The sequence below is a fragment of the Oryctolagus cuniculus genome, chromosome 12 (genome assembly GCF_051225735.1).
Source record: "Oryctolagus cuniculus isolate XC-2025 breed Fujian yellow rabbit chromosome 12, ASM5122573v1, whole genome shotgun sequence".
NCBI lineage: Eukaryota > Metazoa > Chordata > Mammalia > Lagomorpha > Leporidae > Oryctolagus > Oryctolagus cuniculus.
Genome location: NC_142878.1, coordinates 11,812,967 through 11,827,744, shown reverse-complemented (window position 1 = coordinate 11,827,744; position 14,778 = coordinate 11,812,967). Strand labels below are relative to the sequence as shown.

Sequence of the window (14,778 nt, the reverse complement as noted above, 5' to 3'; positions counted from 1 at the left end):
TCCTGGGGCTTGGGCTCCCTTCTGTGAGATGGGATAGGATTTGCCCAGAGCCTCCGCGCCACCCACTGGAGCAGTCGGGATGCCAGCATTGCAGGTGGCAGCTTTTACCCACCATGCCACAGCGCTGGCCCCCCAAAAGCATTTCTCTTCACTCCCTAAGACATCCGTACATCACAGTCTCAAACAGGAGCTGGGGAACCAATTTCTTCACTCGTTAGTGGTGATGTGTTCTGTGCAGTATTCCATTTGGTTAGTGAATTCCCTTCATGAGCGGCCAGTGGGTTCCTGCCAGTCCGTGGGCCCCAGATCCCCAGACCTCACTCAACACATCGTACTGAAGCGACCTGAGGGCCCGCCCAAGGACAAGTTGGTGAATTTGCCCAAGAGCTAAGACGTGGAGTCCTGTCTGGATTCCCAGAAGCTTTTTAAGGCTTCTCATAATTAATTCTAAAGATTGTGCCATTGTGGCTCATTTAAATTACCCCAGGAGGATCATCATTCCTATTAAAGAAATTTTATTGTTGCTGCCCACCTGCTCTATTTAGGGAAATGCATCTTTTGTGGTGTTTCTTCTGGGTAATTAAGAGGGTCTGAGAAGTTGTTTTTATAGTCTTTGATTTAACTGTAGGTAACAATGAAGTTAATTTAAAAAGCCAGTTCCATCTGCAGGAGCGTACAGTGATTTGAATTGCACAGTGTTCACGAAAGCACTGGCCAGGTGCCTGGGGAGACTTGCTGGGCACCGGGGGGCACCAGGGGGTCCTGGGCCAGCTCCCTCTGTGCTCCTGCAAGGGCAGAGCTGTCGTGATAGGTGAGGGAGGCGCCCCCCCTTCCCACCCAGGCATGTTTGGGACAGAGCTTTGTGCTCAGGCAGGCGTTGGTGCTGTCTCTTGGCTACTTGCCGTGAGAAATGCCATCTTGGGCCTTAGCCCACTCTGTGGACTCAAAACTTGCATGGTCACAAGACCAGGGGTTTCCCACCTATTACAGCTGGAAGTGGTTTTTTTTTTTTTTTTTTTTTTTTTTTTTAATAGGCAGAGTGGACAGTGAGAGAGAGAGACAGAGAGAAAGGCCTTCCTTTGCCGCTGGTTCACCCTCCAATGGCCGCCGCGGCCGGTGCACCGCGCTGATCCGATGGCAGGAGCCAGGTGCTTTTCCTGGTCTCCCCTGGGGTGCAGGGCCCAAGCACTTGGGCCATCCTCCACTGCACTCGCTGGCCACAGCAGAGAGCTGTCCTGGAAGAGGGGCAACCGGGACAGAATCTGGCGCCCTGACTGGGACTAGAACCCAGTGTGACAGCGCTGCAAGGTGGAGGATTAGCCTAGTGAGCCGTGGCGCCGGCCTGGGGTAGAGTTTTTGACCATCAAGCCAGGTATGCCCAGCAGCACAGACCCGGAACGGGGTGGTGACCAAGATGCAGGCACCGTGGAAGGACTCAGGGATGCAGAAAGGCAGGTGGGGCCCTTCCGCCCCTGGGGACTGGCCTCAGAGGCAGGCACATGGCATTTCAGAAAGGGGGGAGGGGCGCGCTGTGGGGCTGGAGGTAGGGACAGGGAGGGCGGCCAGGTGGGCAGGACGTCCCAGCAGGAGGAGCTGCACAAGGCAAGGTGCAGAGGCAGGAGGACCGCAGAGGTAGACCACTGCCTGCTGTCTGGGGCAGTGGGCGCTGGCCAGGGTCTGGAAGACTTTATGCCACAATCTTAGGTCTGTGGACTTTATCTAATGGATCGTGGGAGTCGCTGTGAACTTTTACCTTTTGAAGCTGTTCAACGGTGTGTGACGTAGAATTAAGGTAAAGCTCACCATGGGAACCGTTTCACCTGTACAGCTCCGTGGTGGTGAGGGTTCGTGTGGTTGGGCCGTCGTGACCACCCCCATCCCAGAGCCTTTCCTCCTGTGACAGTGAAACTTGTACTCAGCGAGCACAAACTCCCACCCCCTCTCCCAGTCCCTGGCAGCCACCATCCTGCCTTCTGTGAACCTGCTGCCTCCAGGGACTTTTTTTTTTTTCTAAAGATTTATTTATTTATGTGAAAGAGTTAACAGAGAGAGAAAGAGAGGCAGAGAGAGAGAGAGAGGTCTTCTATCCACTGGTTCACTCCCCAGTTGGCCGCAACAGCCGGAGCTGCGCCGATCCGAAGCCAGGAGCCAGGAGCTTCTTCTGGGTCTCCCACGTGGATGCAGGGGCCCAAGGACTTGGGCCATCTTCTACTGCTTTCCCAGGCCATAGCAGAGAGCTGGATTGGAAGTGGAATAGCCGGGTCTTGAACCAGCGCCCCTATGGGATACTGGCGCTGTGGATGGCAGCTTTACCTGCTGTACCATAGCAGGCCAGGTGCCTGGGGAGACTCGCTGGGCCAGCTCCCTCTGTGCTCCTGCAAGGGCAGAGCTGTCATGTTAGGTGAGGGAGGCGCCCCCCATCCCCACCTAGGCATGTTTGGGACAGAGTTTTGTGCTCAGGCAGGCTCCGCCCTCCACCTCCCCCCAACCCCTCAAGGCAGTGAGCCCCTCAGGTGTTGGAGTGGTTTCCAGACAGGCTGGGTTGCCTGGGAATTTCTCTGCAGGGGAGTCCCTGGCCCGAGAGTTAATTATCAGCCGTAGATGCTTTCATTTTGCCCGCAGCACACAGCTCCGGCTGTGGGGCTCCACAGGCTTAGGGCACCTGTGCTGCCCAGTGCTCGTCAAATCCAGAGCCCGTGTCGGCTTTAGGAGACAGCCCTGGGCTCTGTGGGCCTCATTACACTTTCAAAGCTGGTCATTGTTTTAGCGTCTGTTTCCAGTGTGTGTTTTTTTTATGCATAAGTGCCTTTTTTTTTTTTTTTTTTTGAAGGCAGAAAAATTTCCAGAGCTTCTTCATTTGGCTGAAGTCAAGCTTTTAGTACTGCTGTGGTGGTTCAGTATTTATTCATGAAGCACATTTTTTTAAAAAGATTTATTTATTTGAAAGGCAGAGTTACAGAGAGCTGGAGAGACAGAGATCTTCCATCTGCTGGTTCACTCCTCAGATGGCTGCAATGACAAGTGTGGGGCCAGGCTGAAGCCAGGAGCCAGGAGCCAGGAACATCCTCTGGGTCTGCCACGTGGGTGCAGGGGTCCAAGCGCTTGGGCCGTCTTTGCTGCTTTCCCAGGGGCATTAGCAGGGAGCTTGCTTGGAAGTGGAGCAGGCAGGACTTGAACCAGTGCTCATGTGGGATGCTGGCACTGCAGGCTGTGGCTTAACCCACTATGCCACAGCGCTGGCCCCCAAAGCAGACATTTTTAAGTGTGCCTCTCCACAACAGGATTTTTCAACTATACACAAAAGCAGACCGAATTGTGCTGCCCCGAAATTCATCTGTTGAAGCCCCAAACCCCAGAAATGGGACTGTGTTTGGAGACAGGTCTCCAAATGAGGTCATCAAGATGACCTAGTCCAGTGTGACTAGTGTTATACATTAATGTTAGCCGTCACAAAACACACTGAACACCGGAGTAAGGGAAAGGGTTTATTGAGGAATACCCAACAGACCGGAGTGAAGGGGCGGTGTAGGGAAAGAGAGAGAGTATAAGAGAGAAACAGAGAGGAGAGGAGCTAGCAAGGAGAGAAGAGAGAGAAGAGAGATGAGAGGAGCTGAGAGAGAGAGCCAAGAGACCAGAGAAGGAGGCTAGAGAGAGGAACCAAGAGGGAGAGCGAGCAGGAGAGAGAACCAAGAGAGCACGTGTGCAGGAACAGGCCCTTTTAACTTTGCCTGAGGGTGGGCAGGGAAGCTGGAGCAGGGAATCCCATTAGGATGGGGGTGGAGCTTGACCACAGAGGTTGGGCCATGTGGCCACCTGGCTCACACTGTGCCAGTTTCCTTTTTTTTTTTTTTTTCTTGACAGGCAGAGTGGACAGTGAGAGAGAGAGACAAAGAGAAAGGTCTTCCTTTCGCCGTTGGTTCACCCTCCAATGGCCGCCACGGCTGGTGCACTGTGGCTGGCGCACAGTGCTGATCCGATGGCAGGAGCCAGGTGCTTCTCCTGGTCTCCCATGGGGTGCAGGGCCCAAGCACCTGGGCTATCCTCCACTGCACTCCCTGGCCACAGCAGAGAGCTGGCCTGGAAGAGGGGCAACCGGGACAGAATCCGGCGCCCCGACCGGGACTAGAACCCGGTGTGCCGGTGCCGCAAGGCGGAGGATTAGCCTATTGAGCTGCGGCGCCGGCCGTGCCAGTTTCCTAACAACTGGTGTCTGAACACGGGCGCCCACTGAGGGATGACCACATGGGCACAGGTGCACGCGTACGGGGAGGAGGCGGTGCCAGCCCCCGTGCCCTGTCTGCGGCTCCAGCCTCAGCAGTTCCAGCTTCCACGCCATCTTCCCGGGCTGCCCCTGCGGTGCTGGGAGCGTGGGGTATGCGGCTGCAAGTGTGGGCAGTGCCTGTGCTGTGAGGCTTCTGTTCTGTGGGGCCTGGGGACGTTCCCAAGGTCAGGCTAAGCCGAGAGCCCTGCGGCTGCGCCTGTGCACGCGACGTCTGTCTGCCTTAAAGCCCGCGCTGGGACACAGCAGGTGCACACGCAGGCTCGGCAGCATCCTGGGCCCACTGGTTAGGAGCCAGGGCTTTATGATATAAGTGGGTGCCTTGGTGAGTTTTGTGCTGTGATGGCAAAATAACAGAGGCTCCGTCCCTTATGACGGGAAGAAGTTGATGTGGCTTCCGATTCTGGTGGCTGGGAGGTCCCACAGTGTTACCAGTATTCACATGAGGGCCCCTGGCCACATCACTGTAGGGCAGAGACCCAGAAATGGAACTGGCCATGAGCAAAAGGGCCAAGCACCTTTTAACAGCCCACTCGGCGAGAGCTACTCCACTCTCCTGCCACCAGCATTAATCCCTTCCAGGGTAGCACCACCAGAGGCCTCATCCCTCCCACGAGGCCCCATCCCTCCCACGAGGCCCGCCTCTGAAAGGTTCCTCCACGTCTCAACATCACCACACTTCAGCTACACCCAAACGGGGGTGCATGACAGTGGAACGGGACCCACACCCCTCACTCTTTGCCCAGGCAAGGCCCAGCTGCCACGGGGAGCGGGTGCAGAGCGCCCTGAGAGCCCGCTGGGCCCCGGAGGCCCCAGGATGCAAACATCACTCATACACAACAGCGACAGGCGGGCTGATGCATCACACGGGGCAGTGACTCACTTGCTTACCGATGGATGCGTCTGCGATGCTTTTAGATGCCAAATCCCCGTGTGCACTTAAAAATACTCCGCTGAAAAGCACGCCGAGTGACGGAAGCCAGACGTGCAGGACTCTGTATCGTTAAGTTCCATTTCTAGGACTTTTCAGGAAAAAGCCTCGTTATAGGGACGGAGGGCAGAGGAGTGGTTGCTTAGGTGTGGTGGTGTAAGTGGAGGTTGGCTGCAGATAGGCGTGGGGGTGATACACGTCCTGACCATGCCTGACCACTAACTGCATAGGCTCCCTGGAAATCACCCCCACTACTACTACTTTTTTTTTTTTTTTTTTTTTTGACAGGCAGAGTGGACAGTGAGAGAGAGAGAGAGAGAGAGAAAGGTCTTCCTTTTTCCATTGGTTCACCCTCCAATGGCTGCTGTGGCCTGTGTGCTGCCGCCAGCGCACCGTGCTGATCCGGAGCCAGGAGCCAGGTGCTTCTCCTGGTATCCCATGGGGTGCAGGGCCCAAGGACTTGGGCCATCCTCCACTGCCTTCCCGGGCCACAGCAGAGAGCTGGACTGGAAGAGGGGCAACCAGGACAGAATCCGGTGCCCTGACCGGGACTAGAACCCGGTGTGCCTGTGCCACAGGCGAGGATTAGCCTAGTGAGCCGCAGCGCCAGCCCACCCCCACTTCTGGTGGGTGAATTGTGTGGCACCTCAGGTTGTATCCTGTGGAGACCCTGAGGACCGCGCGGCTCAGCTCTGTGGGAAATCAAGGAGGGCTTCTCGGAGGAAGAGCGCTCTGAGTGGGCTGTGAAGCAGGGAGTGTCTTTGGGTAGAGAGCGAGTGGGAGGGGGTTCTGGTGGAGGAATAGGATCGCGGGGGAGATGATGGTCAGATGGAAGAGGCTTGTCGCAGGGGAGAGTCGGGACACGGAGGGGACTCCCGCTCAGCAGTGCCCAGCTCTGGCTGCACATCCCGGCCTCCTGGAGGCTGGTTCCGAAACTTGGGGCCACACTGGCTTCCTCGGCTGGGAGCTACTTGGCCCGAGGATAGATCTTGGACATCAGTGGTTCTTTAAAACATATTTTTAAATGAAGGGGTACTCTAATTTTATCATTTCTCAGCTGGAATTCTTCTATAAAGAGATCCCCCCCCCCCCCGTCATCCCTTTCTCTGGTCATCAGCAGGGTGGTTCACAGAGAAAAGGCGGGAGGACGAGGTGTGTTCACGTCGTCGGTTGTTTTTGAGGATGAGTTAGTGTCCCGCGATCTTCCCGAGGTGACCGGTTCGTTTCTCAAAGTCGTTCTGAGCTCGTGGGCCTGAGCTCGTGGGCCTGACCCCTGCCCTCGGCTTCAGGCTCGGATTGCTCACCTCTGCCAGCGCAGGGGCCCCAGCTCGGCTCCCGAGCCCCGTGCGTGGGAAAGCAGTCGTCTGGCCTTCGTCATCCCCTGCCTTCATTCCAATGATGTCGTGTCCGTTTCTCACCCCTGGCTGCCCTGTTGCTCATTCCGGGTTGTCGGGGAGGTTCTCCCGTGCAGCTCCGACTCCTGGAGCCCGGTGGTGTGATGGGGTCTTCGCGAAGGCCACCTCCCCTGCTCCCGGGGCCATGCAGGGACCTAAGTGGGCTCCAGTCTGTTTCAGCAGCTGCCCAGGGGCCTTTGTGGCGATCCAAGGTTGATAACCAGGGGCGGGGCGGGAAGGCTGATGAATGGGTGCTGGTGTACTGAGGAAGTAGACAGGGGTGCTGTGAGCGCAAAGACGACCCGATTTGGTGCCTTCAGTGAATGAGGGAATGCATGTGTGTGTGTTTTGTGTTGAGCTGAAATTTGGCCCAAGCTGGTCTCTGTATTTGAGCAATAACATTCAGCCCACGGTGGCTCCCGTATGCAGTGACCTGCAACCCAGCTTGAAGAACAAGAAAGCTGAGCCTAACCCAGATGTGTAGACTGGTACCTGAGCCACTGAGCCCAGCCAGTCCCAGGCTGCCGCTGCCACCACACGCCCAATAAGGCAAATGCCAAACCACTCCAGTCGGCCCAGCCCTCAGAGCATTTCCTGTTCTTCCTCTTCCCCTGGTTATAAATGCTGCTCACCAGTTGTGGGGGGGAGGGGCATTTTCAGCCGTCTTTGGGCTGGAGTACTGCGTAGTTCTAGAATCTTCTTTGCATCTTTAAACTTAAACTGGTCTTGAATTTGTTTTTTTTTTTTCCAATAGTTGGCCACCAGGTTCATGTTCTTTTTCTTTTTTTTTTTTGACAGGCAGAGTTAGACAGAGAGAAAGGTCTTCCTTTTCCGTTGGTTCACCCCAAATGGCTGCTACGGCCAGCGCACTGCACCAATCCGAAGCCAGGAGCCAGGTGCTTCTCCTGGTCTCCCATGGGGTGCAGGGCCCAAGCACTTGGGCCATCCTCCCCTGCCTTCTCGGGCCACAGCAGAGAGCTGGCCTGGAAGAGGAGCAACCAGGACAGAATCCAGCACCCCAGCTGGGACTAGAACCCGGGGTGACGGTGCCTCAGGTGGAGGGTTAGCCAAGTGAGCTGCAGCGCCGGCCAGGTTCATGTTCTGAAGCGCACTCTCTGCCTGTTTCTTGGTTTGGCTTGATGTGGTGATGTGGATTTTCAACGGGCAGGTCTTTTCACAGAGTTGGGGAAAAGGATCCCTTTCGTTGGCGAGGGGCTGTAGGACCTGACGTGAAAATGACACAGCCACTGGCGCCGCGGCTCACTAGGCTAATCCTCTGCCTTGCGGCACCGGCACACCAGGTTCTAGTCCCAGTCTGGGCACCGGATTCTTTCCTGGTTGCCCCTCTTCCAGGCCAGCTCTCTGCTGTGGCCCGGGAGTGCAGTGGAGGATGGCCCAAGTGCTTGGGCCCTGCACCCCATGGGAGACCAGGAGAAGCACCTGGCTCCTGCCATCGGATCAGCGTGGTGCGCCGGCTGCAGCGCGCTGGCCACGGCGGCCATTGGAGGGTGAACCAACGGCAAAGGAAGACCTTTCTCTCTGTCTCCCTCTCTCACTGTCCACTCTGCCTGTCAAAAAAAAAAAAAAAGAAAAGAAAAGAAAAGAAAAATGACACAGCCGAGGCCTTCAGGGGGCGTGGCCCAGGAGCTGGGTGCTGTCGCAGACTCCCTTCCAGAAGGGGGTCTCGCCCCATGCTTGGCACCTTGCCGAGGCCCCAGCTGCAAGTTGCCATTTGGCTGTTTGCACCCCAGTTGATGGGTGACAGGTGGACGACTGATGAGAGGACCCCCTCCAGGTGTTCCAGGCTACACAGCTGGCAGGCACCAGAGATTTGAACTCGGCTCTAACTTGAGAAGGGGCTGAGTTTCTGGTCACTTCCCAGGGGCTAGCCATGGCCAGGGCTTACGGCCCACATAGCCTGACCATGATTGGCAGGGCAAATCTGAAGGAAGCTTCGTGCTCATTGTGGTGGTTTTGGGGTGACCTGATGTACTCTTTTCTTTTGAAACAATTGAAGAATTATAGGAAGGTGCAAAGAAATGTTTGGGGGGTCCCATGTTCCCCACGGGGCATCCCCTTTTCATGTTAACATAACTGCAGCGCAGTGGTAGAACCAGGAGATAGCCATTGGTATAGCCATCGGCTCTCATTCAGATTTCGCCAGTTACACATATACTAATTTGTGTGTGTGTGTGGGTGTGTGTGTGGGTGTGTGTGGGTGTATCCCAGAAGCTGCATGCGTAGCTTTGTGTGACTGCCACCACAGGCAGGATATGTCCCCGTGCTGTCACCAGAGGACTCCCTCATGCCACCTCTTTGTGGCAGCAAACGCTGCCTGTCCCGTCCTTCCTGCCCTAGGCAGCCTCTGTCCCCCGTGTCTGCTGTGTGCTGGCTCACGTATGTTAGATGAGTGGAATCTGGCGTGTGTGCTTGTGGGATTGGCTTTTGTTTCTCAGCGTAGTTGAGGCTCGCTCAAGTTGTGGCACGTGTCGATCATTCATTCCTCTGTATGGACAAGTAGCATCCCCTGTGTGGATGCCGCACAGTTGATTTAATTGTTTACCCTTTGTAGAATGTTGGGTGGTTTCCAGTTTGGGGATTATTATAGATTGTTATAGATACAGCTGCCATGAACATTCATGTACAAGTTTCTGTGTGAAAAATTATTTTTGTTGAAAGGCAGACAGACACACACACACAGACCTTCCATCTGCTGGCTCGCTCCCCAAATGCCCCAAACACCCAGGACTGCACCAAGGTGAAGCCGGGAACCAAGAACTCAGCCTGGGTCTGTCACATGGGTGCCAGGGACCCAAGCACTTGAGCCATCATCTGCTGTGTCCCGGGGTGTGCATGAACAGGAGGCTTTTTTGGAAGTGGACTAGCCAGGACTCGAACCAGGCACTCCAGTGTGGGACGTGGAGGTCCCAGCTCGGCGACTTAACTCCTGTGCCACACACCCACCTGTGAAGACAGGTATTTATTCTTCTGTGATTAATGGTGTGCAATTGCCGTGCTACATGATAAATCCATTTTTAGTTTCAAAGGAATTGCCAGACAGTATTTCAGAATGTCCATGTTGTTCTTTCCCACTAGCAACGCGTGAGTAACCCTGTTTCTCTATGTCCTGTGCTTTGTTTCAGTCGGTCTCGTAGGTGCGTAGGGATAGCTTGTTCTGGTTTTATGTTGCATTTCTCTAACAGCTCATATTGGACATCTTTTTTTTTTTCTAAAATATGTATTTATTTATTTGAAATGCAGAGTTACAGAGAGGTAGAGACAGAGAGAGAGAGAGGGGGCTTCCATCCGCTGGTTTACTCTCCAAGTGGGTGAAACAGCCAGAGCTGGGCTGATCCAAAGCCAGGCGCTTCTTTCGGGTCTCCCATGTGGGTGCAGGGGCCAAGGACTTGGGCCATCTTCTACTGTTTTTCCAGGCCATACCAGAGAGCTGGATCAGTAGTGGAGCAGCCGGGACTCAAACTGGCGCCCATATGGGATGCTGGCACTGCAGGTAGCGGTTTTACCTGCTACACCACAGCACCAGGCCCTGGATATCTTTTAACACGGTGATTTGCCATCTGTGTAGGGGCCTTCTAAAAGCTCATGGAAAATGATAAAGTGATGAATGGGTTTCAGAGATTTTTGTACTAAAATAAATTTATTTTTTATTATAAAGATTTATTTATTTATTTGAAAGTCAGAGTTACACAGAGAGAGGAGAGGCAGAGAGAGAAAGAGGTCTTTTATCCGCTGGTTCACTCCCCAATTGGCCACAATGGCCAGCACTGTGTTATCTGAAAGCCAGGAGCTGGGAGCTTCTTCCAGGTCTCCCACGTGAGTGCAGGGGCTCAAGGACTTGGGCCATCTTCCACTGCTTTCCCCAGCCATAGCAGAGAGCTGGATTGAAAATGGAGCAGCCAGGACTTGAACTGGCGCCCATATGGGATGCTGGCACTGCAGGCTGTGGCCTTACCCGCTACTCCACAGCACCAGCTCCATAAATTTTTCTAATTTCATTTCCCCATGAACTTTCTGGGTTATCCTCATGTGTCCTGTTGGGTGAAATCCCATTCAAAACTGTTGCTCATTCCTACTTAGATTGTTTAGTGTCTTACTGTTGAGCTTTGAGAGATTCTTCATATGTTCTCGATTCGAGCTCTCTGGTAGATTTGTGACTTGAAAACAGAACACTTTTTTTAAAGATTTATTTTATTTATTTGAAAGAGTGACAAAGAGAGACAGAGATCTTCCATTGCTTCCATGTTTCCATCCCTAAATGGCCACAAGAGGCAGAGTCGGGTCAGGCCCAAGCCAGGAGCCAGGGTCTCCCTCTGTCTCCCACATGGGTGTAGGGACCCAAGCACTTGGACCATCCTCTGCTGCTCTTCAGGCCGTTAGTAGGGAACTGGATTGGAAGAGCAGCCTGGACTCAGACTGGTGCTGTGATTCGGGATGCTGGCATTGCAGGTGGCGGCTCAACCCGCCGTGCCACAACGCTGCCTTCCAAAGCAAATGTGTTTAGTTTTGATGAGGTCTTTTTGTGGGTACTGTTTGGTATTAGGTCTGTTCACCTAATCCTAGGCCTCAAAATTATCTTCTTCTTCTTTTTTTTTTCCCTAGAAGTTTTATAGTTTTGTGTTTTACACTTAAGCCTACCATCCATTTTGAGTTCATTTTGGTATAAAGTGTGAGGTTTAGGTAAAATTTCTTGGATTTCGCCGGCGCCGCGGCTCACTAGGCTAATCCTCCGCCTAGCGGCGCCGGCACACCGGGTTCTAGTCCCGGTCGGGGCGCCGGATTCTGTCCCGGTTGCCCCTCTTCCAGGCCAGCTCTCTGCTGTGGCCCGGGAGTGCAGTGGAGGATGGCCCAGGTGCTTGGGCCCTGCACCCCATGGGAGACCAGGAAAAGCACCTGGCTCCTGGCTCCTGCCATCGGATCAGCGCGGTGCGCCGGCCGCAGCGCGCCGGCCGCGGCGGCCATTGGAGGGTGAACCAACGGCAAAGGAAGACCTTTCTCTCTGTCTCTCTCTCTCACTGTCCACTCTGCCTGTCAAAAAAAAAAAAAAAAAAAGAAAAGAAAAAAAAAAAGAAAAAAAAAATTTCTTGGATTTCTACAAAAGTGAGCTCAGTACCTCCAGCACTATTTACTTGAAAGACTGTGTTCTCCTTCGCCCAGTTACTTTTGTTCCTTTGTCAGGGCTGCTGATAAAAGATGATAAGTGTCTCATTATCATCTTTGGAATGATTATAAATGCTATTACTACATTTTAAAATTTTGACTTCAACTTGTTTGTTGTCAGTGTGTAACCGTTGATTTTTGCATGCTGATTTTGCATCCTGCAGCCTTATCAGACTGTGTATCTTTTTCTCAGTCCTGTTTGAACTGCATCCCATGAATTTGGTGTGGTCGTTTTACTTCGGTTCTATGTATTTGAACATTTCCTCTTTGATCTTGGATTTTTCAGAAGTGTGTTAGTTAATGTATAAGAATTTGGAGATAAATAAATAGTCTCTCCATTGCCGTTTTTGGGGTTGACTCTGTTTTGGTGCAAGAACGTGCTCTGTGTAGCTTCAGCTCTTCCAAATTGGCTGACGTGCGTCCCGTGAGCCAGGCCGCCATCTGCCTTAGTGCACGCTCGGTGTGCGTGCTGCTGTCATCCGGTCTCGTTCCGCAGATGCCTCTCGGTTCCTGTTGGTCAATGACACTGCTGGCTGCTTGTGTGTCTCTTCTGTGGTTCTCTCCATGGTTAAGAGTGGTTCTGCAGTCCCCAGGTGTCACTGACTTGTCTGGTCTCTCTGGCTTGCTCGGCCTTTGCTTTGTATTTTGGGGACCACTGTGGGAGGAATGCCTGCACAGGGCTGCTGTGTGTTCCGAGGTTGGGCTTTTCAGCATTGTGTAAAATCCTGGACTGTCCGTATCCATTTTCTATAATCGGAGGCTTACTTTATTTAGCATTAATGTTCTCCTTTTCGTGATCGGTGTTCGCGTGACGTGGATTTCCCACGCTTTCCGTCCACCAGTGTGCTTATGTTGGAAGTGAGTTTCTTACAGGAAACAGTTGGGTCATGCTCTTTATCCACTCCTCCGATTTCTTTCATTTGGTGCGGTTAGACCGTTTGTGCTTCGTGAGGGCTCACGTCTGCATTTCATGACTTTCGTCTTCCGTTCCTCATTCCTCCGTTTCTTTTGCCCTGCCTCCCTGCAGTTACCGAACATCGCTCCCGGGGTGGCTTCCCGCAGTGTCCAAGTCCCTGTTCTGCCCGGACTTTTGCTTTTCATGGTCTCCGTCCTGCTTGATGCTGATGCCGCCACCATGAAGTCCCCAGCCCAGGGCCAGTCTATGGGGTCACACCACCCTGCACCCCAGTGTTTACCCCACTGCTGCCGGGGGCAGAATCCCTCCGGGCATCCCCTCTCTCTCGCCTTGCCTGGCTTCCCCAGGAATCGCCCCTGGTTGGCCTGGGGCTGCCCCATTGGCAGGGTTCCTAGGCGCCCTGCCGCCTCCCTGGTGTCTCCTGCACGTGTTGAGACCAGACAGGACTCCAGGCTGCTGGCGGCTGGTTCCCAGCTGGCTTGTGTTCCTGGGTTTGTGGGGACCCACTGTCATCTCATCTTTGGGTGAATGCTTTCCTGTGCTGTAGATTTGGGGGTGCTGCGTGGCTGCTGTCCTTGTTTTACGTGGGCGTTTAGGGAAGTGTAACAACCGTGCCGCTCCCAAGCCTGCTGCTCCCCAGGCCTTGCCCAGGGCTCTGCTCCCGCCTGTTCTCTGAGTAGGCTGCAGTGGGGTGCCTGTCGCTCAACATCCCCTCATGTGCATCACGGAGAAAGATGGTTTGGGCAAAAGAGGGAGAGAAGGAGGCAACATCTGGCTCTACGTGGAGTGCGGTGTTCAGCCGACACATGGTCAGAGGCTGTGACTGGAGCCCAGGGAACGTGGGCCCTGGGAAACTGTCTGCTCCACATACAGCCAAGTGCTCAGAGCCCTGGGGAGAGCCGGGGGTGGGTGGCGGTGTGGACACTGTGTCACCAGTGGTGCCGTGTGGCTTGGGCGGTGCTGGACGCTGCCTTCCGCAGGTTGCTCCAGTGTGTGGGCGAGGCCTCCTCATCCCCTGAGTGTTTTCCTGTTGTACAGTGGTGGCCGTCAGAGTCGTTGTTATGTGTAGGTTGGGTCTTTTCAGGACCTCATCGCTGGTTTATGTGGCTGAATTACCCAGGACTGGGTCGTTTAGGAAGAAAAGAGATCTGATGTGGCGCGTGGTTCTGGAGTCCCCGGGGCATGGTGCTGGCTTTTGCTTGGCTGCTGGTGGAGGCCATGTGCTGTATTTTAAAGATTCATTCACTCATTTATTTGAAAGTCAGAGGTTTAGAGAGAGGAGGGGAGACAGAGATCTTCCATCTGCTGGTTCACTCCCCAGGTGGCCACAGTGGCCGGGACTGGGCCGGGCCGAAGCCAAGAGCCAGGAGCTCCATCCACGTCTCCCACATGGTTGGCAGAGGCCCTGAGTACTCAGATAATTTCCCACTGCGTTCCCAGGAGCATTAGCAGGGAACTGGATTGGAAACAGAGCAGCTGGGACTTGAACCCACGTGGAATGTCAACGTTGCCACAATGCAGGCTATGGGAATCAAATTTCAACCGGAGTTTTGGTGGAGACAAAGCACATTTAAGCCACAGCCGTGTCAGCAGACCGTCTGTCACTCGTGGAACAAACACAGAGCTGTGGGAGGGAACTGCACCAGAGTGTCCGAGAGCTGCAAACTGGGTGGCACCCATGGCCGATGCCGTTGTCTCCCTGTTCCGGAGCTGGAGTTCAAGATCAAGGTGCTGGCAGGGCTGCTTCCTTCTGGGGACCGTGAGGGGGCGTCTGCTCTCGGCCGCCCTGGCTGTTGGGTGGTTGCTGGCGTGCAGAGCCTGCTCGTTCCAGGTGCTGCTGTCTTGGCTGGTGTCCGTATTGCCCTTGTCCTGGGGGGTCAGGGGCACGTGGGAAGCCTTGGCACCGCGGCCTGGTGTGGAAGACTGACTCTCAGGGAAATCGTCGGGGGCGTGTGGGTGTTGATGTCAGATCTGCTCATGTTCTGGTGAGATCCAGCTGGGTGTGGTGAGCTCGTGCCGCCCCTTGGGTGGTTCTGATTAGGCCGGTACAGTCCCCATGGTTAAGGTGGACCGAGAGAGT

The 14,778-nt window shown here is 54.3% G+C and overlaps 1 protein-coding gene across 8 annotated transcripts in view; it reads left to right on the top strand.

Annotated features, from left to right (window-relative positions):
• The window catches only part of APBA2 (amyloid beta precursor protein binding family A member 2), a 226,444-nt gene that overhangs the window by 68,692 nt on the left and 142,974 nt on the right, over positions 1-14,778 (top strand). The gene's annotated exons all lie outside the window — the stretch shown is intronic.